This window comes from Amblyomma mixtum, chromosome 2 (assembly GCF_055824585.1).
Source record: "Amblyomma mixtum isolate Tamu chromosome 2, ASM5582458v1, whole genome shotgun sequence".
NCBI classification, from domain to species: domain Eukaryota; kingdom Metazoa; phylum Arthropoda; class Arachnida; order Ixodida; family Ixodidae; genus Amblyomma; species Amblyomma mixtum.
The window spans coordinates 109134479-109161859 of NC_143013.1; the positions used below are offsets into that span (position 1 = coordinate 109134479).

A 27381-nucleotide genomic window follows, 5' to 3' on the forward strand; every position below is an offset into this window, starting at 1 on the left:
AGGAACTTTACACCACTATAAAGACAAGTACTGTTACAACACTGCCTGGACATGAGTTCATGCGTTATTGTCGGAGGTCCAAAACGCTGAAACTGCACAGGCAATTCGTTGCCTACGGAGGTCGGGTCATTATAGCACCCACTGCACGCTCATATTCTGGTGTTGCTGTATGGATGTGATGCCGAGACGACAAAGATGAAGTAGAGACGAGAGAAGCGGACGGAAAAAGACGAGGAAATAAAATAAAAAAAAGCTAGGCAATCGAGCGGACGCTCGGCTCTGCGCGTCTCAGTTTCAATCTTTACAATGGCGCAGTCGACCAACGTCGAGACCGACCCGGACCTCCCCGACCCGCCGCTCCTCCTTCGAAGCGGCCGGGCAGTCACACGGCTGGCTCCCTCGGCGTCTGGGACCCCTATTGCGCCCGAGAACGGCGTCCATGCCTCCTCGGCGGATTCAGCCTTGGCCCTTCTCCCCGAAGCCCTCTCCATCCTCCGAGAGTTATCTGCTTCTTTCACCGCAGCGCTTGGCCGAGCTTCGCTGTCCGCTGGATACCCAGTACCACCGGTACAAATTCCGGAGTTCCGTGTATTTTCTGACGACGCCGAAGCGTGGATTCACGTGGTCGACGCTGCTGCACGGCGTTCCGCCTGGTCTCCAGCCACCACGCTCGCCGTCGCGGAAGACCATCTCCGTGGTGCTGCCCGCGCCTGGAACCAGTACGAAGGCCGCCGCTACACCACTTGGCCGGCCTGGACCTCTGCCCTTCTTGCCGCGTTTACACCCCTGGCCTCTGCGCACGACGCCAAACTCACGACCATGAGAGCGCGGCGCCAGGCTCCAGATGAAGACGTCGCCCTCTACATTTATGATAAGGTCGTCTTCTTCAGGCCTGCAACATCGAGTGGCCCGCGTCCGCAGCCAAACACTACATTGTCGACGGGCTTCACGATGCCACCCACGCATCTATTCTGTCCACACTGGACACTGACAGCCTCTCAATCTTTGTCCACCGAGCGGCCTCCTTGCATGAAACCGCCAGTCGTCGCGGGACCCTTGCTGCCGCCGGAACATCTGCCGCAGCCCCACAGCAACGCCGCGGTTGCTTTTCGTGCGGTGAACATGGCCCCATGCACAAGGATTGTTCTCAAGCTGCCCGCCCACGCATACAATTCCAGAATCGCCCTCATCCCTTCCTGCCGGTGCATGGTAACGGCTTCGGGGAGTTGAGCGCACTGGTTGACAGCGGCGCTCAGCTAACGGCAACGTCATGCACCGGACCCGATGAGTCAATGGACCTCGTCTCCTCTGCAAGGCTTAGGGGGAAGCGCTGTTCCCGTTGGTGCAGTCGATATCTGCATCCGGACTGAGCTGGCAGCAAGGTCCTGGTGGGCGTCCCGGTGTTTGCAGACTTGCCCGCTGACCTCATCTTGGGCGCAGACTACCTCATGTCCGGGGACGTGGCTCTGTCAATCCAAAACGGTGAAGTGCAACTCCGCTCATGCCGTACCGTCCGTAGCCCGCCCGTGGACGAGCATGATAAGGTGAGCCTTCCAGCCCTCAAACCTTGAGTGCCCTGCTGCACCGGCACAGGGCCATTTTCGCGGAGACTAGTGCACAGCTTCCTGGGACTGATTTGATTGTCCACCGCATACCAACCGACAATCATCCGCCCATAACTGTTCCGCTGCGGCGCCGCAGAGCGTGAGCGAACGGTCATCGCTGACCAGGTACGCGACATGCTGGCTGCTGGGGTCGTAAGGACCCTCCTAGAGCCCTTGGGCAGCCCCTGTTGTTCTCGCACGGAAGAAAAACGGCACTCTGAGGTTTTGCGTCGACTACAGAGAGCTCAATAAGCACACGATCCCACACTCTTATCCACTTCCCCGTATCGACGACACGATTGACGCCGTCCGACACGCGAAATACTTTTCATTTCTCCGCCTGCACTCCGGGTACTGGCAAGTCAAAGTCGCCGAAGAGGATAAACACAAGACTGCTTTTCACACCCCTACCGGGCTGTACGAGTTCAATCGCATGCCTTTCGGGCTACGTACAGCTCCAAGCACTTTCCAGCGCGCTATGAACATAGTGCTCGGTTCTCTCAATCCCGCCCACCCCCCCAGCGACCCCGGAGGACCTGCTGCTCCTGCCCCGGCGCCAGGCTTGCTGCCGTGGTGTCCAGGGCTTCGCAACATGGCCCTCCCGCCTCCCGAGACGCGCCCCACGAAGGCGCAATGTTTTTACTTTACAGTGCCGGAGCCTGTTCCGGCGGACGACCTAATCGACTCCATCGAGGCGGTCGTCGGTGTCGGGGGGCTGCAGTACGTGCAGCACCTCGGCGGAACTAAGTTCCTCTCTGCTGTGAGCTCGATGGTTCAGGCGACGAAGATGGTAGCAGCGGGGAGCCTCCTCGTCGCTGGAAAACTTGTACTGCGCCAGAAAGACCACGGCTGTGTCGTCTACCTCGATGACATTTTGGTCATGGGCGGCAGTGAAGGTGAGCATCTCCGGAATCTGGATAATGTTCTAGGCCTGTTATACCAAGCTGGCTTCCGGCTAAACCGCGAGAAATGTAAGCTTGGCTTGTCAGAGATCTCGTACCTCGGCTACAAAATTTCTGCGGAGGGCATTCAGCCGCTCTGAGAGCGAATAGCGGCCGTTACGAGTTACCCCACACGTAACAGTGTTCATAGCTGCAGACGTTCCTTGGCATGGCTGCCTATTTACGGAAATTCGTAGCCAAATTTGCCACCAAAGTGCTCCCCTCACAAATTTGTTAAAGAAGGGCGAGAATTTTCTATGGGGTGAACGGGAGCAAAGAGCCTTTCAAGCGCTCAAAATCAACTGACTCAGTGCCGTGTACTTAGCCACTTTCGTGAAGGTTGGCACTCTGAAGTGCACACTGACGCCAGCCAGGTCGGCCTCGGGGCGGTTCTTCTCCAGCGAGACTCACAGGGTGCTCAGCGCGTCGTGGCATACGCTAGTCGCAAACTGTCCGTTGCCGAAAGCCATTACCACTCCAAAGAGTTAGAATGTTTGGCGGCGGTCTGGAGTGTCGACGATAAGTTCCGCCACTACCTTTTCGGACGAAAATTCGCCATCGTAACGGATAATTCCGCAATCGCCTGGATGTTCTCGAAGCAGCACCTCAAGCACAAGTTCGCTCACTGGATTATCACGCTCCAAGAATACACATATTATGTGCGGCATCGGGCCGAGGCTCTTAACCTTATTGCAGATGCCTTGTCGCGACAACCCAGTGGTGACGGCTACTCTCGAGCTCGGCACAGCGAAAGTTGGCTCTTGTTTTGTCAGCAGGATATAAAGGCTCAAAGCAAGGACAGAGATTTGGCGGCTGTCATGGCTTCCCTTGGAGACACTGGAAGCAGCTCAAAGTTTGTCCTGCGGGATGGTACGTTATACCGACGACATTGGCTCCAAAACCGCCAGGAAGAACAGCATCTCCTCGTGCTTCCTCCTGCCTCTGCGGGCAGGTGCTCCATGCTATTCACGACTCCCCCGCAGGAGGGCACATTGGTCAGCGAGCCACGTTGCGAAAGGCGCAGAAACGCTTCTGCTGGCCGAAGATGAGCAGCAACATCCGAGCGTACGTTGCCAGCTGCGAGGTCTGCCAGCAGTACAAGCGTCTTCCAGGCTGTCAAACCGGGCTTCTAACGCCAATTACTTTGCCTGAAACTGTATTTGACACCTTAGGGATCGACCACATTGGACCTCTGCCGACATCAGCAGTGGGCGACTGGTAATGCAATGCCGTCAGCACGCTTAACGCGAACGCTCTATCGCGCGTCCTGCACTGATATTTCAGCCCCTGAGCGCTGGGCGCTGAGTCCGAGGCCATGCTGCACGGTAAAGTTGCGGCAGTTGGAGAGAGCTTGTGCCCTGATTCCACCTTAATAATGTCTCAGACCCAGCGGCCGAAGCTCAGGGGCGCTTATGTCAGTGGAAGACACGCGCTCGAGCGTTCGTGTTAATCGTGCTGCCGATGGTACGTGCATATTAGTGGCTGTAGATTATCTGTCAAAATTTGTAGAGGTTGCTGCTGTACCCTCCCTCGCTGCGCACTACGGCGTTGAATTTTTACAAGACCGGTTCAAATGGCGGCACGGGCTTCCATGAAAACTGATATCGGACCGCTCAACCACCTTCCAGGGTCGCGAAATCCGTGCCTACCTGCGCCGGGCGGGAGTTCAGCACCACTTCGCATCCGCGTACCACCCTCAAGCGAATGGTCTCACCGAGCGGACGAATCAGACCATGCAATCGCTACTCACTCCCTTCTGCATGAATAACAAAAAAGGCTAAGCAGACTGGGACCAGCACCTCCGAGCGGCGGCAACACTTCTGTGCAAAGTTCTGCAGGAACAATGGCTTATAAGATTGTGTACGGACAACAGCCTCAACTTGCAGGAACGTGCAACTTATAAACAACTATCAACATCGGGACCCCTGTACCGCGACAGGCAGCTTGTCAGCGCATCAGGTCGGAAGCACGGAAAAGAGCGTCTCGTGCGTAACAGGCGCAAAAACGCAACTATGACCGCCGACATCGACCAGCTCCTCGCTACAGATTTGGAGACGAGGTCTGGGTGCGACGCGGCTTACAATAATAGGGCGTAAGCTGACCGCAAAATATGATGGGCCCTACGTAATCACTGAGCGCTTTGGTGACAATACGTGGCGTGTGTGTACTGCGGCGTTTCAAGCAGGCTCGGACGGGCGGAGGAGAAACAATTTCGCAGTGCACGTGCCGCGGTTGAAGGAAAGGGTCGTTCGCCTACAAGACTGATTACGGCTGTGCTGGCTCTTCTTTTCAGGTCGGCAGTCGTGGCCGAGTGTGATGCCGAGACGACAAAGATGAAGCAGAGATGAGAGAAGCGGGCGGAAGAAGACGAGGAAGTAAAATAAAAAAAGGGCTAGGCAATCGAGCGGACGCTCGGCTCAGCGCGTCTCAGTTTCAGTCTTTACAATGGTTACAGAGTGTAAGGAGATAGCGCCACCCAGCGTAGATTGTGACCAACGTTCCTAGACAGTTTCAGTTTCGCAGCTCCGCTCGGAAGGTGGCTAAAGTGGCGGTCACGGGAACTAGTGGCGCTGCAGTCGAGCTTTTCTACATCGTCTGCTGTCGCGGGAGTTTCGCTCGCTGCAGTTACGACAGGCTAGTCAGATTTTCAAGCTGGTTTTCCGTGTGGTGGTGCTGTTAGTGTTGTGAAAACGTGTTTGTGGTGAAATATGTGCACTTGGTGACTTCAAGCGAGAGGTACACATGCCATCCTGCTTTGCGCCCGGCTGCACAAGTGGCAACAGAAACGATGCCACCGGTCGTCATTTTTTCAAATCGCCTCGCGATGCAAGCGAATTTAAAAGGTGGGAGCAGACGTTGCATGGCAAGTACAGACGGCTCTCTCACACGTCTAAGATATGTGAGCATCATTTTGAGCATGAAGATATTATCAAGGAGTACAAGCAGGTTGTGAATAGGCAAGAGGTCCGAATTCCCCGCGGGAACTGGGCGCTAGTGCGCGATGCCGTCCCTCGACTCTTTCCCGGCCTGCCAGACCGATTCTCAAAGCCAAAAATTGTGAAATTCAGACTGAAGTCACCAAAAACGCGTGCTGTCATGCAGACTGATAAGTGTGAAGATTCTTGCAGCGACAGTACGTCCTCCTCAGGCGATCCTTGCGTAGAGGCAGTCAGCCCGAATGAGCTGATGCCTCTTTCCCGCTCAGCGGAAACCAGCCCAAGCAGCACAAATTGATTGGTCCAACAGTGGCAAAAGAGTGGCGGAAATTGGCATGAATATTGGTCCTACAGTGGCATTTGAGCAATCCGAGACTTTTTCCAACAATGGCCCTTCATTCATGCCAAGATTGTGCCTATACTCAGCCAGTCTAGCTACCAGCATTGACCCAATATTCAGCCAGTCTATCCACAAATGGCCAACGTTCGTTCCAAGACTATGCCCATGTTCAGCCAATCTCTTAATTATGGCCCGACATTCGTGCCAATACTATGCCCATATTCAGCCAATCTCACGCCAATAGTATGCCCACATTCAGTCGATCTGTCAATAATGGCCCGAAATTCGCGCCAATAGTATGCCCACATTCCGCCAGTATCAATAATAGCACCAGGATAGCTCCGACTTGTGCCCACTTTTCCACCCTTGATCTAACATATCAATTGCAAGGCCAGTGGGAAATTGTATGCGATCGGAGGTCCCACCTAGTTTTGTACCACACCTCTTGCTGGCCAGCAACAATGCAGACATATACCGCTTGTTTTCCACCAGCCGGAGCTTGTATGTGTAACATTTTACATATAAGCAGTTAGCAGACATACAAAAAAGAAAGAACGGATTCAAAGCACGACATTTATTGCATGTACGGTGCCAGTACATCGTGAAATGCAGTGTGCCGGAGCCGCTGAATCGATGAGTCATATCGGCACTAATCGTTGCACTCCTCTTGTAAGAGAACTTTTGCAGTGCCTTGAAACAAATTCCTCGCCAAGCTCTTGCACGATGACCTGGCTGTACATCGCAGCTGCAAAGAGGTGCATGATGTGATCATGAGTGTAAGTACAACCATCGCAGAAAGAAGACAAGAAATAAAATAACACATTGATCTTAGTGGCGCGCAGTGTGCGAGAAGGTACTCGCAACATATGTTGAAAGTATAATTTCTAAATGACTCTTAATATAAATCCCCACACTAAGAGCAAAATGTTGAATTGAATTGAACAATTTTTTCCCACCGTATTGCTAATTTCTAATCCCAATTTGCCGAGTCACACCCTCAAATATATATTGAAAGTCTCAAAAAGAGATAAATTTAGTGTTTAATACAAATCAATCTATTTTTATATTTCCTATCAAAATTACATGTCTATTGCGAGCTGGTTGTTCGCCTTTTTGTTCCAGCAAAGTATGGCACAGGTGGTAGCAGCTCCTCCCCATTGAACAGCTGTGAGAAATTTTTTTTTCGCTATGAAATATAATATTCCATGCAAAGACGGCTTGCACAGTTTTGCGAAATGCGCTGAACGCAGGAGACCGAATACACTTTTTTAAAGTAAGCAGATTATCGATGCCGCTTGGCATGCATGTAACGGGGCAGACGGAAATCTTACTTGAAAACCACACGAAATCACTCTTCCAATAGTCCATGGGTGATTAATTCCGAAACAACATGGTTAAAGTTCGCTGGGACCAGGAATTCCGCTTTTTCTCGTACACCTGCAACTGGCCAAGACAATGGCACCCGGCACGGGAATATTACACGCGGCCAGAAAACTGCTGCAGTGGAAGAATAAGCGCTTCTGGTACTCATCTTGCACAAACGATAGACGACCAATGTCGTAATGAACGCAACATGAGTCGGACCACACAACACTCCGCCACGGTGATTGAAGAGATAGTCAACGTTCGGTAAATCCATTTTATCAAAGCTGAAAAATAATGTTCTCACCATTCTGTGCATGCCTTTGCGCCAGACATTTCGCTGTGAAAGTTGGCATTCAGAAGTTGGCGCCAGTCCTTTGTCGCTTTCTCTTTTCCTGCCGGAGAAAAAAAAGGTCGGCGCTGATTCAAAGCGGCAATTACGCCAAGAACCATATTCATTTCCGAACACATTTCAATATAAAAGTATGGTGGTACTCACAAATACAATCTTGCAGGCCAGGCTACTGAATTCCGTCATAATTGTCAAATCGTATCGGGTGTGGATTCTCGACAACGAACGGCGTCAGCTTGAGCGCGCATGCTTCGTCGGCACGCTGGTTGTGTGGCTTTTCGCCGCCTTGCTAGCTACAGGCGGTACTCGTTGGGCGAGTGTTCGGGAAAGGAGGAGACGACGATGGGACAGGTTTCTTATATTTTTCGGAGAATTTGCTGCAGCAAGAGAAACGGCAGCTGGAAAAGGGGTAGAATAAAATCTAGGGAGGGTGGATGAGCGGCGTCGCGCTTAGTTGGGCGCGAGGGGAAAACAGGTTAGAGAAGGTCAGTGTACCTAAAATCACAAAGAAAAAAATAACTCCTAGCATGGTGAGGGCCAGCGCTCTTCCAACAAAGAGGATCGGCCCGGCAAAAGGCGGCTGTATGGGACTTCAAAAAGGGGGTGGAGAGGGGAGGGGGGTGAAATGAGTGAAAGAATTCCGGAATGTCCGGAGGATGCGCCATAGGCAGTTGAGCACGTGAAAAGCGGCAAGGAAACGAAATGCGGAGATGTTGGAAGTGGAAACGTGGAGCTTGGGTATGAATTTCGTCAAAACGGCTCCAAACATTAGCGTAATCTCTGCGGTCGTGTGCCTCTTTGGTTGAAGCTGAAATAAATGTGTTACTATGAAAATACTGGAAATATAAAACAATAAATAAACTTAGCGGGAACAATGCGTGTTCATTGAGTGTTTCATATATTATACTTGTGGCGGACAAAGTAGGATGACATACGTCCAAGCAACACCATTCATCAATATAATCCAATGATTCGCTTCTAGAGCGACGAATACCCTACATTTTATACACACCAGTGTAGGCAGGTCGGTCTAAGCCATAGTCATGCGGCCCACCCGTGCGTGTCTGCGCTAGCTCGAAATGACGCGGCGCGCTACTCAGCAATGCACCTGTTATGGCTCATTGGTATTAAGGATACGCGCAAAGAAAAGGCAAAAAAAAACTAGTGGAAATGCGACCGGGAAAAAGTTCCGATCTTTAATTTGATAAACGTGATAATTTAAAGCAAAAACGTATGCTAGAGCCGTCGTTATAGAATACCCAAACAGCACAGCAGAATAACAAAATTTGCGACATTAAAAAAACCTAGCCACCTTAGCTTCGCGGCTTCAGAAAGCAGAGCCGTTTGTTCGCTTATTTTTTTTTATTAAACATACATCTACATTTTCTTTCCCGTCTGCTGCTTCTTCACGCAGTAAATGTGCAGCAAGTTGTTCGCGTCAACTGTTTATTTGCGATAAAACCAAAATCCCGTTTTGCTCAGATCGTTTCTTCTCTCCAAATGCGCCACGCAATAATTTGTGACCTAGTTAAATTGTAGTCGAGGAAAAAGCGATTTATTTGTTTTTTTCTAGGGTGAGCATCCTGTGGGTGAGGCATTGTGTTCCGGATTGTGTCATACGATTCAGCGTTTCGTGCAGCATAAACTTATTAGTTAAGTTGAGCCTATATCTTAAGACACGAATTTGAACCGGCAACCTATAATCGGGGGCGGTGGTATGCGAGGTATGCGAGAGATATGCGAGGCAGTACATTAGTTAGTGCGTCATTATACCATTCCTCGAATCGAAATTTCATTTTCTTGAATGTAGCACCTCTTTCTCTCTTTCTTTTTTCTTTGCATACCATAATTACAAAAGCGCCGCTTTTCAAAATTCGTATACCTTCGTGAATGAATCTGACGTCCGCTCACTTTCGCGCGATCAATTACATCGCGCTTTCTATTGTAATTTCGCGTCAGAGTTCGACGCTATCGCTGTTGTTGGTCATAAAAAATAAATAAATAAGCAAGTCCGAATATTGAAAACAAACGGATTGAGAGAAATAACCACAGATAATCACAGGGACATCCTTTGGTGTGTCGTGGAGCGGCACTGCCAATACAGGGAAAACATCGGACAAGTAGGGCCATCGTTGCGGGTGTAATGAGGTGGCACTGCCAATATGGGGTCGACAGCGGACATTTAGGGCCATCGTTGGAGGTGTAACTAAGTGGCATTGCCAATATGGGGAAAACATCGGACAAGTAGGGCCATCGTTGGAGGTGTAACTAAGCGGCATTGCCAATATGGGGAAAACATCGGACAAGTAGGGCCAATGTTGGAAATGGCACATTGTGGCAGTGCCAATATGGGGACAATGAAGGCAACGTTGGCCCTGTATAGGGCCACACATAGCCAACAGACTCCCAATATTGGGCCAACAGTTTGTGCTGCCTGGGAGTACTACGTCGACTGCACTGAGGATTGGTGACCTGGCGACTGCGACTCTGCCATCTACTGAGTGGCAACATGGTTCTATACAGGACGAAATAACTGGGAAGGTGTGTGCAGTTTTCTACTGCAGAAAGCGATAGCGGCAAGCCGTCTAGTCATTCCCAAGGCGTGGAAGATGGTAGCTGCTTCGTGAACGGCTACAACCAGCTGCACAAGCAGCTTTTAAAAACTGTAGCTTCTGTCACTGACCTTGAGGACATTCTGCTGGAAACAGATGGCTTAAATATCTGTGCAGGAGTAAATACAAACCTTCATGAACAGCCGACGAAGTCGGAAGCTGTTCTTCGCAAACACTGTTATGTTTTTTTTTTCGAAACAGCTAATCTGTGCGCGTTGCTTGCGTTTTCGAAAACAGGTTCGAGCGAGGAAGAAAACGTCAGCACCTAAGAAGGGCCAGAAGCTGCAGAACTTGAAGAGGAAAGCTTTTCGAGCAACTGCCGCGCGGGAGAAGAAACAGAGCGATGTTGTGGCACTGAAAGCAGCGCTCGCAACGCTTACAGGTCAAGGAATTGAAACAGCACTGGTTGATCTCCCAGCTTTGCAGCACCTGCGTTCATGACATCCTTAAAGCAGCTGAAATCGATCATACAGTTCAGCTTGAGTTCAGCATAAGCTCTTTTTCGAGTGAAAGTGATGACTTGGGCGAGCATGGATACGAAAGAGCTGGACCAGAAGAAATGGTTGTTTATTACTTAGCAGGATATGTGCATAAGAAGATAGCTAAGGCAGTGCATTGTAAGGATTGCCAGGTCACGCTGACGACTGCTCCTGGACACGCCAGCCCAAGTGATGTTGTTCAGAGGCACTTGACTGACCTGAGGTCGTTCAAGCCAGGATGCCTTCACGAGCCGTCGCTAAGGCTGTACGCAGTCATAAATTAAATATGATAGAGAGCATTGTTCACAAAGCCCCTGAGAAACGCGTTGTATTTGGCGACCTGTCCTGGGAGGTACTAGACAAGCATGAAGAGTCCTCTGTGCCTGCAGTCGGTTGTCATGCTGACTGCCAGGAAGTCACTCCTAAAGTGATCAAGTTTTACGTCATCATGAGGATGAACTTTTTTCCAGGAAAATGAACTCTGAAATGCTGGTAACTGCTCAAGTGCAGTCGGCGAGAAAGAGAGCAAAACTGCTTTAAGCACCCATTAATGGAACGCTTTTTACAAAGCAAGACGTTTTTTTTTCTCTTTCCATGGAAGCGTTTGACATTTAAAATAATTTTCTCCTCAAGAGATCGATAAATTGTTTTTAAAAATGGCGCAGTTTAACGAACGATGTGCCGTAAAAGAGCTGTACAGTGAAACATTTAAACAAGTTTGTCTTACCTTATTCAGATCACGTTCAATTATTCGAACCTAATGAACACAAGAAACAGTAGATTATTTCGTTGCACAGGTTGGTGTGAAGTGCTATAACCGCCAGAAAAAACATAATATATACAATGACACACACGAGAAGGTTGGGACTATAGACACCTAAAAGGCGAACCGCGCCGATCGTGCGTGCCTCCTTCAGATATTGTTCGCCCCAACCTCATAGGTTGTACCCTTCTGCCCTCCAAGCGGAACAGCTTTTCGACACGTACCAACAGCAGTTATGCCATATTCTTGTTTGGTCACGCCGGAAAAAAATAATTAACCTGCAGGTATGGGCGCGGCGCCTCCCGTCTCTACGAGGTTGTAGCAGACGACGCGCGAGATGCGTAGAAAAGCGCGACTGCAGCGCCGTTAGTTCCAGCGACGTCCACTATAGGCACGCCATCAAGCGGCGAGTATAGGGAGCTGCGAAACTGAAACTGTCTAAGAACGTTGATTGTGACGCAGAAGACGAAAAAGCACGAGGAGCGCGTGCGGAGGGGTACGCCGGGACAGGTGGAAGAGGATTACGTGGCAGAGAAGAGAAGAGCGCGGTGGGCGACGGACGTGGACGAGTTCTGCAGGCTCCCCGAGTTCCGGGCTTGGGCCTCAGCCGCAGACGTCCGGGCCACCAGACCCGGACATCCATCGTCGAGAGCCTCAACCACCAGGCCCAGGCGCCACTCTTCTCCGTCCATCCGTCAGCTGCTCCACACAGACCGCCTCTGGTGCCTACGTGGCGTACCCGGGCTACCAGACCTGGGAACCGTGCTGGGAGCCCACAGACAATGACGCTGCGGCAGCGTTGAAGGCCAACGTGGGAAACGCCGGCAACAGTGCATCGACACTGGAACGCCCAAAGACTGCCTGACTGCCCGACACCCAGCCAGTCCTCCCCGCTCGATGCTCGTATGAGAGACAAGTAGTGTGCCTTTCCTTTTTGACTTTCTTTTTCCTGTATTTTTCGCGAGGATATTGTTCTGTTCTCCCGTGTGTTTTTTCCGTGTGTTGTAGCGTTGCTCTCTTGTCTCTTTCCTCTTTTCACGCCCATACCGAAATTAGTTTCCTTTCCTATAAAAGCCACCTCGTTTATTGCTTATACCTTAGTGTATGTGTAAATTCAACCTGCAATCTTCCACATCCTCAGAGACATGGTTCTAAGGAGCTTTTTATGGTAGTCAGGCGGAACTCGGCTCTGATTCATTTTTGCGGCCGTCCTAAGAGGCGGTCCATCCCACTACACGGACTGACCTTTTTTGTTAGATAGATACAGAAATTGGCGCGGGGTGGGGCGCGTACCAGAAGCTATATCGACCGCTGCCATCGAAGTATATATAATGAAGCATCTTCACGGCATTCGGAATACCGCCGAAAGTTGTCAGAGAACTAGCCTTTGCCTCTGAAGGATGCCTTTCATTGCCTGTCACTGTTTAAAGACTGTTTTAATATATCCCCACTTCGTTTTTGTGTTTGCACTCACTATGTATTTCTGGTTTATTTTATTTTCTCTTATCTTGTTGCTGTTTGTGCTAAATTTTGTATGTATTCCCTCTCCCCTCTGTAATGCCTTCGGGGCCTGAGGGTACAATAAATAAATTGTAAAGCAGAAGATGATCAGCGCCCGCAATGGGAGCGCCAACGCCCAGCGCGAGACGAGAGCGCTGACTGTTCGAGCCTGGACGTGCGATTTTGCTGCTCCGCCTGGTAGTCCCGGTCAAGCGCCTTTTGCCAGTAAAACCATTTACATCTTGGTGGAGGTCCCGGAGTCGCATCCTGGAGCTACGCAACCGTACCCTCGCTACCACCATGCCATCTAACACCACCCTGACCCAGCACGTTGGCACTTCACCGACGCCCGTTGTTTGACCCGGTACGCTCCGCCAGCGCGATGCTACCATCTTCAGCAGCATAGACGACAACGAAGTCGAGGATTGGCTCTCCTCTTACGAAAGGGTGAGCGCCCGTAACCGGTGGGACGACCCCATGAAGCTAACCAACGTCATATTTTATCTAACCAGAGTAGCCAACCTCTGGTATAAGAACCACGAAGTGGAGTTTACACGTGGTCCGCCTTCAAAACCAGTTTCACAGGCATCTTCGGCCGCACGGCCGTCAGCAAGCTTCGCGCCGAGCAGCGTCTTCGCGTTCGCGTCCAGCGGACCGGCGAAACGCTCGCGAGCTATATCGAAGACGTCATCGGCCTCTGCAAGCGTGTCACCGCGTCGATGACGGAGGAAGACAAAATCAAGCATGTACTCAAGGGCATCGAGTCGGCGGTGGCACGATGTGCAGGAAACTAACTGCTTCCTATGCTGCTCTGTGCCTCATAGCTTTCACGCAACTGCACCAGCGAACTGTGCCAGAAGAAGACACGTGCGGGAGAGCGTCTTATCGACAACGCCTACGAGAGCTGCCAGCCACAGATGCAGTTGTGACGTCACCTGCTGCCCGGGCTACATAAGGATCCCCTCATCGGATCTGCCATCCAGTCGGCGGTGGCACGTTGGCGTCGGCGGTGGCAGTCGGCGGCGGCAAGTAGAGCTTTCTACGCTGCCGAATCCCGTGCCAGAGACTGAAATTTGTGGTGCCCCTGTTTCTGCCAAAGCTTTTGTCGCCGTCAGTACCGATATTCCTGCGTATTCTTCCGTGAATGTGCCTCTCTCCTGTGACTGTGTTCGCGATGCCAGTGTCATCTTCACGCCGTCTCCCACTTTTCTACGCCGGCATTGTCTGCCGCTGCCTTATGCCCTGCTCACTTTATCCACCGGCCACACCGCACTGTGGGTCTTCAACCCGTTTTCCAGCCCCTTCGCACTGCGCCGCGGAGAATGCGTCGGAACCGTACAGCTCTTTGACTCTGTTTTCAACCACCCCGACGCTGCCGCAGAACCACCGCCGGTCGCCATGGACGCCCTCAGCTCACCTACTCCTGCGCCCGCCACGTTGTCGACCGACCTATTCCTTCGCGCTATTGACGCCACTCTACCGCCAACTCAGCGAACCCAGCTTCTTGCGCTTCTTGAGGAGTTTCGCTCTTCCTTCGATTGGCACCAACGTGTTTTGGGGCGCACGACGACTGTCGAGCACCACATTGACACCGGCGCCCATGCCCCTCTGCGACAGCGTCCATATCGTGTTTCCGCCACTGAACAACGAGGTATTGAAGAATAGGTTGACACCATGCTTCAGAGCGGCGTTATTCAGCCTTCTACCAGCCCCTGGGCCTCACCGGTTGTCCTCGTCAAGAAGAAGGATGGCTCCGTTCGATTTTGCGTCGATTATCGCCGCATTAATAAGATCACACGCAAAGACGTCTACCCTTTGCCCCGTATTGATGGCGCTCTGGACTGTCTACAAGGCGCGGAGCTCTGTTCTTCGCTTGATTAGCGCTCTGGTTATTGGCAGGTCCCAATGGCAGCTGTAGATCGCGCCAAAACCGCGTTTGTGACCACTGACGGCCTCTACGAGTTTAACGTCATGCCTTTCGGCCTCTGTAACGCTCCTGCTACTTTCGAGCGAATTATGGATACCGTTTAGCATGGCCTCAAGTGGAAGACATGCTTGTGCTACCTGGACGATATAGTTATCTTTTCGCCCGACTTTCCAACGCATCCATGTCACCTGAAGCACGTCTTGACATGCCTCAGAAACGCAGGCCTGCAGCTGAACTTAAAAAAATGCACCTTTGCTGCCCGCGAACTGACTATTTTAGGTCACGTTGTGTCAAAAGCTGGTGTACACCCTGACCCTGCGAAACTTCGAGCCGTGACCGAGTTTCCCAAACCTTGCACAACTAAGGAACTTCGCAGCTTCCTAGGGCTCTGCTCTTATTTTAGGCGTTTCATTCGCAACTTTACCTCAATTGCTGCCCCTTTGACTCAGCTGCTCGGCAGCAATGTTGATTTTTCAGCTTGGTCAACCGCATGCGACGACGCCTACAACACCTTGCGTCGTCTCCTCACGGCACCACCCATCTAAGCGCCATTTCGACCCGGCGGCCCCCACAGAAGTCCACACGGATGCCAATGGTATTGGTCTTGGTGCAGTGCTCGCCCAGCGCAAATCTGTCTTCGACGAATATGTCGTTGCCTATGCCAGCCGTACACTTACCAAGGCTGAGTCGCACTACTCTGACTGAAAAAGAGTGCCTCGCCATTGTGTGGGCCTTAGGCAAGTTTCTCCCTTACGTGTACGGCCGTCCTTTCGACTTCGTTACAGATCATCACGCTCTTTGCTGGCTTTCCTCACAAAGGATCCTTCCGGTCGCCTGGCGCGATGGGCGCTGCGTCTTTAAGAATACAACATCCGAGTCCTGTACCGGTCGGGCCGCAAGCATCAGGATGTCGACGCACTGTCTCGCTCCCCGCTTCCCGCCGAACTTGCCAGCATCTGCGAAATCGACGCCCCTGTGCCGTCTCCCACCATCAGTGACCTGCCTTCTGAGCAGCGTAAGGATCCCTGGATTCGTGCTCTTCTCGACTTTCTCTCCGACCCCTCGGCGGTTGCACCATCCCGCGCCCTGCGCCGTCAAGCTTCACATTTTGAGATCAGAGATAACCTGCTTTATCGCCGTAATTATTATTCTGATGGACGAAAATGGCTCCTCGTCATACCTCGCAACCTCCGGTCTTATATCTGTTCATGTTTTCACGCTGACTTGCACTGCGGTCACGCGGGCCTTTTCAAGACTTACACGCGCCTCCGCCTCCGCTACTACTGGCGTGGCATGTACAATTTCGTTTTGAAATACGTACACTCCTGCCTCGACTGCCAACGCCGCAAGAAACCCACCAACCGTATTGCTGGCGAGATGCAGCCGCTGTCTTGTCCGCCTCGCCCTTTCATCCGCGTTGGCATTGATTTATATGGGCCTCTCCCGTATACTGCTTCTGGCAAGCGATGGGTCATTGTTGCCGTCGATCACCTCACGAGGTATGCTGAAACCGCCGCGCTCCCTGCTGCCACGGCAAAGGATGTGGCATCCTTTCTTCTGCGTCGATTCATCTTTCGACACGGTGCCCCGCGTGAACTCCTCAGCGACAGAGGCCGTGTCTTCCTATCTGACGTCATCAAAGCTCTTCTCCGTGAGTGCAGCGTCATCCATCGGACTTGCACCGCTTACCACCCTCAGACAAACGGCCTCACTGAACGCTTTAACCGAACTGTGGGGGACATGCTGGCGATGTACGTTGGTTGGAACCACACGAACTGGCACCTCATTCTTCCGTATATTACGTTCGCGTACAATACTCCTACGCAGTCTACAACCGGATTTTCTCCTTTCTTTGTTCTTTACGGCCGACATCCCTCCGTTCCCATTGATACTGTTCTCCCCTACCACCCTAACGCATCTGAGTGCACCACCGTTTCCGAAGCCGCCAGGCACGCCGAAGACTCCCGCCAGATCGCCCGGTCGCTCACAGCAGCTACCCGGACCCTTCAGAAAACCCTCCACGATGAAGATCAACCTCCCCAACATTTCTCGCCCGGCTCTCTTGTCTGCTTGTGGATACCTCCCCGTACTCCGGGCCTCTCCAAGAAACTGCTCGCTAGGTATCACGGGCCCTACCGCATCTTGCAGCAAACATCCCTAGTCAACTATATAGTTGAGGCCCTCACGTCGTCACCCGATCTCAGACGCCGCGGCTGTGAGACCGTCCATATCACCCGCCTCAAGACATACCATGACCCCGCTTTCTTGTCCGCCCCTTAAATCGCCAGGATGGCTCCTCTTCTGTCCGGGGGCCATTGTAAGGAAGACGACGGGCATACGCGCGAGCCGCATTGCCATCCCCTGGTGCACGCTCCTGGCTCCACTGCCTGACCTCGGACTGCTGTTAGCCCTGCTCCCGTTGAGAAGCTTCGCTGTACAAATCCCACCTTACACCTATGGTGGAACACAGCTCGTGTTCACGCGACCGTGTGCTCACACCAGACTGTTCCAGCCCGACGGAACTGTTCCAGACCGACCCACGGTTGCTGCTTGAGCCGCAATGAAAATCGTTCCGGCAACCTACTCCCGGGAGCCGACACGTCAGTCACCATAAATCTTTTCGTAAGCAAGAAGGCGCTAACGCAATTTTGCGTTCACACGTCGTATTAGCCGATGAAGTAACAAACGTTGACAGTGCTGTCCTTACAGTGATTGCCAATTCAGAGGTAAATGCATGAAATGTAGTAGGCACGAAGTACGACGTGTCACCTGCCACATTTTCCGAAATTGGCTGCCTCCCATATACCAAGAAGTATCTTTTGCCTCTTGAAGGAAGACGACGTAAGAATCGCTTGTGTAACCGTCTAGCGTTTTCTGTGGTCGTCCTATTTCGCTCTGCCCTTCTTAATATGCGTAATGTACAACTCGCCCAACTCGCCATATTGCTTCAGTTTTGTTCCAAGAAAAAAATTAACTCAGGACAACTAGGAAATTTACGAGTGCTTGCAGGAATATGATGTTGAGGGAAAAGGCGCAAAAAGCAAGGACGTGACAAACTACAAAGGGGTCTGTGTAACATAAACTTAGCTTTATTCCTACCCAACACTTACTACTAATAAACAACCCACGGACAAGGGCCTTGAGGAATGCCTAAATAGCACTTAAGGACAAATGATCAACCGAACGTGCCAGGAGTTCGGACCGATATTTGTTCCACTCTATTCGCTTATCGTGAAGTGCCGTGGGCCAGAGTAGGATTTTCTTCATTCGACCTGTTATACGACAGATATGTCAGAGGCTGCACAGCTATACTAAAATAGATTTGGAATAGGAAGCGGAAGCGCTTGGCTGACGACGTTAAGGCGCCGTACGGCTACATGGCCGTGCTGCGTCGACTAGAGAAATGCTAACCCAAGGGATGCTGAAGTCTTCGAAGGTCGCAAATAGTTATGATAGGGGCTCTTTCGCATGAGGTGTTGTCGTCGGCAAGGTGTACGGAGCTAGCGACACATGGCGTAGGCCAGCGCCGCCAGCGATGAAGATGACGACGCTGCATAGGGCGTGTGCCATGTCTCAAGAGGAAGAAGAGGAAGGACGTGGGCCGAAGAACGGTGCGCGGCGTGTGAGGGGGCAGGAGGGCGGATTCATGGAGCATGGACGGAGATTTTCGTGCTCTGTCCGGCCCCCTCCTTTCAGTCTTCGAGGCGGCGGCCATTACAGTTCGTGGTGACCTCAACTGGACTGCTGCCGACTTAGGTGACAAGACATGAGTATCCGCTGTCCCTAACCCGAAGTCTTGGACCAGGGACATTGAGCGCGTGCATTCAGCACCAAACTGAACTCTCTCGCTGGAACTCGTCCTAGCCGCACCGCATTCCGCTCGCATCCCACTGTAGCGCCCCTACGGTGGTGTCACTGTTTCTGAACCCACTCACGCAGGTTCCTTTTGCAATCCCTATTTAGCAGCGCAACTTGAACCTAACATGAAAAGGTCCGTTTACCCTTTTGGGAGCGCCGCAATTCTCGCGGATGCTTAATTCACCGACGATGGAAGAGAAGACTGAGTTTGTTCGACATAAATATTGTGACTACAGTTAATAAATACCTAATCACACTTTTTATAAGCTCAATGCCTTTCTCATGACTTTCTGGTGTCTTGTTCTGACGAATTCCTAATCGCTTTCTCAAACGAACTGGCCACCGTGTCTCTAGAATGCTTTTCTGATTACTGGTTCTTGACTCTCATGTCTACCTAGCCGTTGGAAAACGCGAGCAAATATCAGGATCAGTACTGCAAAATAGGATGCAATATACGAAAAGTGGCACAACAACAATAAAAAGCTGCGCCATAGTTGAGGATTCGAACCGGTCACCTTAAATCCTCAACCCACCACGCTGACCACTACACGACGCCACCACATGCTAACTGCAGCAGACACATGATATGTGTGGCTGCAGTTATTAAAGCGAAAGCTTTACTGGCCTAGTCAAGCGAGTTTCGTCGTTCGTGACAGTTTGATCTTGAAGAGAAAGAGCGATAACACGTGACTCGCGGCAGATGGAGCCGTGCGCCGCCGCCGCTGCACCGACCACCGCCTCGCCAGCTGTATCCACGTGACTAAGCATGTAACTCACAGAGTGCTTGAAAGGGAGACGGCGCCGTTCTCTCCGCTGACTCTCAGTTTCTCGTATAGCCGGGCCAGTGCCTCAGTTAGCCGGTTTGCGACGACACGGTGGAGCGAGGACGCGTGTCCATCTGTGCCGAAGTTGTCCCCGCGGTCCAAGTGGCGAAAGCGGAAAGCTGCTTTGGACTATTCTGCTTTGGCTTGCATAATCGGTCCTAGTCGAGCTAAGCCGCAGTGATTGTTTCCTGTTCTTTCTATTGCGTGTAAATATAGCAGCAGCAGCAGCTATACGCTCACACGGAAAAGCAAAGTTGTTCAGAAGGTCCTTTCAGAAGGTCCTAGAAGAAGCCTACTAGGCTTGTTAACGTATTCCGAGGTCTGACATGCAATGCATTGGCCGTATCAAACCTCTTGCGAAATTGCAGGTCTGAGAACAGCTGTCCGTTTTACAATCTTGGCGGTCGTTACCTTCGGTACACACAGCGGCTTATTCTTACAGCCTGGTGCAGGCTTAGCTCTGGGGCAAAAATTGCAGGAATAATACGCTCGGTGCCTTCACAGCTTTTTAGTATGGCAGCGACGCGTATCTTACACATCATGCTAAAGATTACGAAAAAGTAAACATTTGTGAGGCGTCTGAAGATCGAGAGACTGTAAAAACGGGGAAAAACATCTTTATCTTGCACATTGGTACACTGCATGATTGCCATTTGAGTTTTTTCTTCCTACGTTCCTTTTTGCACTGCTGTTCGGAGTTATAGAAAATGGTTAAAGACAGCGCGCGCTTACGCTCGCAGCTTGATGCGCTATATGGAGCCCCGATTAATTGAATAAGCTTTTCATATTTCGTTGTTCATTGCTCTATATCAGTGCCTTGCAGCCTATATTTTAGACTTTGCAGACTAAAAACTGTGTTTGTTTCACTCTCGCTGATAGCACGCTTTTTAATCAGTGAAATTAACGCCATCGCGCGCTACATTCACCGCACCGCATACCGATCAGGGGTAACCTCACATCTGGAAGCTGGAGAACAAAAAAAAAGAGTCGAATTTTTCGTCTACTGTATAAATAGTTGTCCACAAGGATATCTTTAATTAACAAAAATGACATTCACTGCCCAATGCCTCCATCTCTCTCTCAAGACTGCCGGCACTGTCACAAAAGGATAACGGATACAGGCCGTCTAACTCCCTCCCCCCCCCAAAAAAAAAATCCTTTCGACGCTTGCTCCATTTGTGTTATTCCTTTGTGCATACCACAAAGGAAGCATGAAAACAGCATAACAGTTAATGATGTGTGATAATCAGAGATATTTTTCTGAAATCACATTTGAATATTTTGTGGTATATGTCAGCATGGGTGTTATCGACATGAGAAGTCGCTCGAGTGGCTCATCGCCAATGACAAAAGATAAACTTCTGTATCATAGTATAAGTTTTATTGCTGAAAGACATGAATACCTGGCTTCGCGGTGACACTAATGTGTCACAAGGAATGCATGAACAGGAGCGGTCGCTCTAGGACCGAGGCCATTAAATCATGCCATCACCGTCTGTCATGTCGCCCTGTCTTCATCGGCTTACCGTCACGTAACCATTTGGCGTGAGCTGCGGGGTAATCGTCGCCATCCTGGTACTCGGCCTAGTTCTCACTGCCCGCCTGCGCCTCTGCCCGCCTGACCAGAATATACTTCGCCGTTCGCCCCAGCCCTACCCTCCACCCCGACCAGTAGACACCAACTAATGCTGCTGCCATGACAATACTCGACGACCCCACTGATCCAAGACATGTGAGCACACATCCCCCTGCCCAAGCCGTTTGGTGCACCCATGGGCCTCAGCCGTTGGCTTCAGGTGACCTGTGGCCCGGAAGCTTCGTGGACCAGAAACCATTTGCTCTTCTCTTGTATGTTCATCGGTTCTGCCACCTTCTTCGTCGCATCCTACGTTTCATCGTCGCTGCCTTTCTTTAGTTCGCACGGTCGGGACGATCATTCGATCGCACCGGGTCATCTTACGGACTGCAATACTAAGCGGGCAGTGGCGAAGGCACAAATGCTCGCGCTAGGCCCGCAGCCATTAAATCATGCCATCACCATCCGCCATGTCGTCGTGTCTTTATCGGATTGTCGTCACATAACAATATGCTAAACTTGTATGAGGAACGGCTTTGCTCTGTCGAAACCCCCAAGGTATGTGTCAGTGTTGCTGTTCACCACAGTGATTCGGTAGTCGACTATTCCGTGTTGACTCTGCAGCAGAAAAAAAAGCTAATCATGACGTCAATCTGTCCCCCAACCTATCAGCTGAACAGCATAATTAAGTCGATAGCCCGCTAGAGATGTGTTAATTAGTCTGTCAGACCTCCAGGGAAAGACGCGCCTGGTAGAAAGCAATCTCAGCGCTCTGACGTATAATCCGACATCATCAGCCAGCATCTAGTTCCATTTGACGTACAGGAAGCGGCCGAAGCCGATGTCAACTTCCCCTACCAGTTCCCTATTGCGGTTGTGAAAAAGGACGGCACAATGTACACCCGGGGACAAAAGTCTCCGGACCACGCGTTCCCCTAACGAAGCCGATAGCCCTGCTATTAGTCGGCGGCTAGAGACCACACTTGTGGAGGTAAAAGTTAATTTTTTTTTCTATCATCTCCACAAGTGCGGTCTCCAGCTGCTGTCTGATAGTAGAGCTATAAGCTTCGTTTGAGGAGCAGGTGGTCCGTAGACTTTTGTCCCCGACTGTACGTATGTATTGACGTTGAGGAGATTAATCACGCGCTAGTACTGGAAAACAAACTATTTTCATGTTCCTGCCCATGCCGGAATGTTAGCGAACGAATTGGCGGATATTGTTGCCTCACGAGCAGACAGTTCCACCAGAGTGAGGATATCACACCAAAATCTGCCGTTCGCACCACCTTGCGCCGTGTGGCTCGGGCACGCTGGGCTACACGATGGCGCCAAAACAGTGAGGCGACAGGAATTTTCGAAGCGAAAAGCTGCACTACGCTAGTCAATACCGCGCTTCGCGTCAGCCGGCCTATGTCGGAGCACGAGTGATGTCACGCACGGCGCAGGCTTCTCCTTCTCGCCACCGTTTGACACGCGCTTAGGTTCGCCGTAAGCGCGCGTTATTCGCGGAGGCCGGATATATTCGCACTGACCTGGCTCGAGCTACCTGCGCACTAAGCCGTGACGAGGACGAAGCGGTCAGGTTCGCGTGAGGCGTGCTCGAGCTGGCTCTGGTCTGGGCGATTAAAACCTCGGCCGTTCTACGGTCCCCCTCTACGTCTACGACTATGCTCCGTCTGACCTGTGGAATCTGGTGGAGGTCGCTTGGGTATTCTCGGCTGATGCTCCATCCTTCCTCGGAGAGCCGAAGCACAAGCCCGGTGCCTCTTGTGCGAACCTCCGCCGCGGCTTGTCTCCGGAATTCGGACTCCGGCCTCAAGAGAGCGCACCCATGGCTACGCCCACGGCAGCAAGGTCAGACAGCGCCCCGTTCAATCCTGGATTGTCTCCGGAATTCGGACTCCTGCCTCAAGAGATCGCACCCATGGCTATGCCCACCGCAGCAAGGTCAGACAGCGCCCCGTTCATTCCTGCTTGTTTTGTGAGCCTGCGAAAATCCCTGGATCCCGGAGCCCTTTCAAGGCGGATACTCGGAGGACGCCCAAGACTGGCTTGATCAGTTCGAGCACGTTGCGCGTTTCAACGGCTGGGACGACAGTGCTAAGATCCGGAACGTCTATTTCAGCTTAGAAGACGTTGCTCGGATCTGGTACGAAAACCGCGAGACGAGTCTTCCGACGTGGCAGCACTTTCATCGCCAGCTGTTGGAGACTTGCACCAGCAGCGATCGCCGTGAACGGGCCGAGCGTGAATTGACCGCTCGCATTCAGCTACCAAACGAGAACGTAGCGATGTACGTGGAGGAAGTGACGCGCCTCTGCAACCGAGCGGACCCGACCATGACGGAGGAGAAAAAGCTGAGACACCTGATGAGAGGCGTGAAAGAGCAATTGTTCTGCGGTCTTGTGCGAAGCCCGCCCAGAACTGCCGCCGAGTTCCTCTCCGAGGCTGTGCTCATGGGGAAGGCGCTCCAGCAGCGGTACGATTTCTACGACCGGCAGCTAAGCCCTATTTCGGCTCTACACCCCCTGGATGCTGCTTCGGGGGCCAATACAAGCTCCCTTCGGGACATCGTGCGTTCTGTGGCCCATTTGGAGCTGCAGAAACTTCAGGGGATTTTTCCTGTGGACTCTCTGACTAGCGTCATTCGGGAGGAAGTTCAGCAGGCGCTCAGACCACCCGTCGCTCCAGTAGCGCCACCACCACAACGAGCTGCTTGGCCGCCAGCGACGTATGCGGACGTGCTGCGCCGTCCTGCGCCGGTTCCCTGCGCGCCACCGTATAGCCCTTCGGTAGTCGCAGTACACGCCGAGCAGCCGGTTCCTTACTGGAAAGCTCGAGGTCAGGCGCCGAGGAAGACCGATACATGGTGTCCGCCAGACCGACGTCCCCTGTGTTACCACTGTGGCGAGGCCGGTAACATCTTCCGGCGGTGTCCATATCGGCCTCTGGGATTGCGGGGCTAGTCTGCAGGTAGTCCCCGTCCGTGGCTTGCCGAACAGCCTCAGGAGATTGACGAATACGTCACCCGCCGGCGTAGTTCACCACCTCCGCGCCGAACGTCCCGATCGCCTTCACCTCACCATTCCTCGCATCATCAGTCCGGTTATGTACCTGGTGCACAGCGTGGGTCCTCGAGCCCGCACCGGGAAAACTTGAACAGGCGACCTTTGGAGGCGAGGCCGCCGAACGCCGTATTGCCGAAAAGCTTCCACCGACGCGCCGACTGACCCTTCCCGAATCGACGACCACAATACCGATGACGACGATGACGAAAATGGCGCCGACGACTGGGTCTGGTAAGACCAAGGTCTCCCTTGACACACCCGGGCTGATTGACTCTAAGGAGGTTAGCGCACTAGTGGATACGGGTGCGGACTACTCGATAATGAGCGGTAGGATGGCTAAGGTGCTGAAGAAAGTTATGATGCCGTGGGCAGGGTCACAGATACGTACGGCTGGTGGCCACGTGGTTACGCCGCTCGGAATGTGTACGGCCAGAATTAGGGTGCGCGGATGCACGTTCGTGGCAACGTTCCTCATTCTGCCTGAATGCTCACGAGACGTCATTCTCGGTCTCGACTTTCTTCGAGGAAATGGTGCGACTTCGAAATCGATTGGATACATTTTCAACTGAACTCGCTGCCACCAAACCCGCCCCCGAGAATTGCAGAGCCGCACTGCGTATATCTGACGATGCCGTAACGGTGCCTCCACGGGCGAGTATTCTTGCTAGGGTCACTTACGACGCGCCACATTGCAGACAACGTGTTGTTGAGCCAAAATCTCTCTTTTCCTCACCATGGGTGTTTGCGTAGCAAGAGGGCTCGCTTTTCTATGTGACGGGGTCGCACTGAGGTCCTCGTGACCAATTTTAGTAATGAACACCGCCATTTATTTGGTGGCACAGCCATAGCCCACGTCGATCCTGTCCAAGAGGTGGCCGAGTGTTTCGCATGCCTAGAAAACACGCCTGGTGAAGTCAATAAGAGGCAGTACGCGCCGTTCACATAAACGAGGGCCTCCCGCCCGCAGAGAGGCAGCAAGAATTGTTGCTGCAGTTTAAGGACTGCTTTACCTCGTCGTCTAAGGTACGTCAGAAGCCCATCACTAAGCATCAAATAGTCACGCACGATGGCGCACGCCCAATACATCAACAGCCTTATCGCGTATCTCCCTAAGAGCGGGAGGCCATCCAAACGCAAGTGAAGGAGATGCGCAATGACGGCATAATCCAGCCATCGAATAGTCTCTGGTCGTCTCCAGTCGTTCTCGTAAAAAAGAAGGATGGCACGCTGCGCTTCTGTGTGGATTAGAGAAAACTTAACAGCGTGACAAAAAAAAGATGTCTATCCGCTACCTCGTATAGCTGATTCCCTCGACAGACTGCGCCAAGCAAAATACTTTTCTTCGGTAGATCTTCGCAGCGGATATTGGCAAATAGAAGTTGATGAGAGAGACCGGGAAAAATCGCCTTTGTCACTCCGGACGGCCTCTATGAATTTCGTGTGCCCCGGCAACGTTCCAACGAATGATGGATACCGTGCTCACCGGCCTTAAATGGCAAACATGTCTAGTATACCTGGCCGATGTAATCATTTTTTCAACAACGTTTTCGGAACATCTGCAGCGGCTCAGAGTAGTGTGAGAAGCCGTCCGGTCAGCTGATCTTTCTCTAAAGCTGCAAAAATGCCATTTTGGCTTTACTGAACTGAAGTTTCTCGGGCATGTCGTCAGCGCCGAGGGCATCCGGCCAGACCCTGACAAAATTTCTGCCGTTGCGGACTTTCCGGTTCCAACTGATAAAAAAAGACGTCCGACGATTTCTAGGCCTTTGTTCGTACTACCGACGTTTCATAAAAAAACTTTGCTAAGCTGGCCAGGCCTCTGACGCGCTTGACGCGAGATGAGGAGCCATTTTTGTGGGGTGCCGAGCAGCAAACTGCTTTTGATGATCTACGCCGTCGGCTACAATCACCACCAGTACTAGCCCATTTTGACGATGATGCCGCCACTGAAATTCACACGGACGCCAGCAGCGTCGGTCTTGGAGCGGTTCTCGCCAAGCGTCCGAACAGTGCCGAAAAAGTGATCGCTTATGCTAGCCGTGCACTTTCCCGCGCAGAGTGTAACTACTCTACAACTGAGAAGGAATGTTTGGCCGTAGTATGGGCCATCACAAAGTTCCGCCCCTATCTGTATGGCAGGCAGTTCCAGGTTATTACTGACCACCACTCATTGTGCTGGTTGACAAACTTGAAGGAGGACCCATGTGGCCGCATAGCACGTTGGGCACTACGCTTACAGGAATTTGACTTCACCATCATCTACAAGCCCGGTCGCAAGCACACCGACGCTGACAGCTTGTCGCGTTCACCCATGCAACTTTACCAAGGTAACGAAGAAGACGATGCATTCCTTGGTGCAGTCACGTCGACCGACATCTTCGCACAACAACGTGCGGACGACGAGTTGAAGCTGCTCATAGAGCATTTAGAAGGTCACCATCCCTCGATACCCTCCCACCTGGCTCGCAAGCTGCCATCCCTATGTCTTCGAGGCGGAGTGTTGTATAAGAAAAACTCCGCCTCCAGTAGTAAGAGTTACCTCCTGGTAATACCAGCTGCCCTCCGCCACGAGATCCTCCTCGCCTGCCACGACGAGCCGACCTCTGGGTACCTTGGATTCACGCGAACACTTGTCAGAGTGCGGCAGAACTACTATTGGCCCAACCTTGCCTCATGTGTGAAGCGATACATTCGGACCTGCCTTGAGTGCCAGCGTAGGAAGGCGCCGCCTCTGAAACCGCCTGGCATGTTGCAGTCTATCATGCCTCCTAACACACCCTTTGAACAAGTCGGCATGAACCTCCTCGGACCATTTCCGATGTCGTGGATAGCTGGATAGCTGGACAGGTGTATAGCTGTTGCAACAGATTACCTGACGCGTTACGCCGAAATGCAGGCTCTCCCTCAAGGCACAGCGTTGAAAGTTGCGCACTTCTTTATGCGTGCAATAGTGCTTCGAACGGAGCTCCGACCGTCGTCATTACAAATCGAGGGAAGTCATTCACAGCTCAGCTTGTCCACGACATCTTTGAGCTGAGTCATACCAGCCATCGAACTACGACAGCATATCATCACCAAACAAATGGGCTCACAGAACGCCTGAATAAAACACTGGCCGACATGATTTCCATGTACGTGGATGTGGAGCACAGAACCTGGGACCAAATACTTCCTTGCGTCACATTCGCGCACAACACTGCGACTCAAGAAACAACCCGCTTTACACCATTTCGTCTAGT

General features: G+C 51.9%; 1 protein-coding gene and 1 pseudogene across 3 annotated transcripts in view; one reads left to right on the plus strand and one right to left on the minus strand.

Moving 5' to 3' along the window:
• LOC149360527 (uncharacterized) overlaps positions 1–27381 on the minus strand; it is a 343557-nt gene that overhangs the window by 267863 nt on the left and 48313 nt on the right. The window lies entirely within an intron of this gene.
• LOC149360530 (uncharacterized) lies at positions 307–1708 on the plus strand (annotated as a pseudogene).